Genomic DNA, 727 nt, shown 5'->3' on the forward strand with positions numbered 1-727 from the left:
AAAAAAGGCAGGGGAGCTAAGTGGTCATACCACCTGGAACTTCTGTCTGTATAAACTCTTCCCGCTGCTGGGGCTGATGGCTGTACCCGACATCCGTCCTCTCCTCAAGGAATCTCAGAAAATCTCTAGGCTGTGTGCTCTTTGCTTATTGCTGAGAATAAAAGTGTAAGCAGGAATGCATTGCTATTATGACAGCCAGCATTTATGGAGTCTTTCCCATGTGCTGGGATTATAGTAAGATCTTTGCAAGCATTTCTCTCATGCCCTCTCTTTCAGGACTGTTGGTAATCAGTCTTGACAGGGCTCCTGTCAGCTCACTGGCACTGTTACAGCTGTGCCACTTGTTAAAATCTGGAACTACCACAGTACTAGATGGTAATCAGATGATGCCTGAACACATCAAGAGCCTCCAACACACCCATTGCTCTGGGCCGAGGTAGGGCTTTCTGAGGGGCCGCCCCGGTGTCTGCCCCTCTCCAGCAACCTGCTGGACCTCCAACAGCTCCCATCCCCATTTGACACCCCCCAAGCAGTCTGGGCCCAGACCTGGAAGGAGAGATGCCACTCTGGAACCGCAGTGGGGAAAGCCCAGTGCCCACCTGGCTGTCTAAGCTGTGTTTACACGCCACCATCTGGTGCCTTCTATAATTACTACAGCTGCTTGTTAGAGCAGCCTCCACAGTGGAGAATACAGCGTATGAAATATTTTGAATGTCACCTGCCTTTG

The sequence above is a fragment of the Cebus imitator genome, unplaced genomic scaffold (assembly GCF_001604975.1).
Source record: "Cebus imitator isolate Cc_AM_T3 unplaced genomic scaffold, Cebus_imitator-1.0 Scaffold312, whole genome shotgun sequence".
Lineage (NCBI taxonomy): Eukaryota > Metazoa > Chordata > Mammalia > Primates > Cebidae > Cebus > Cebus imitator.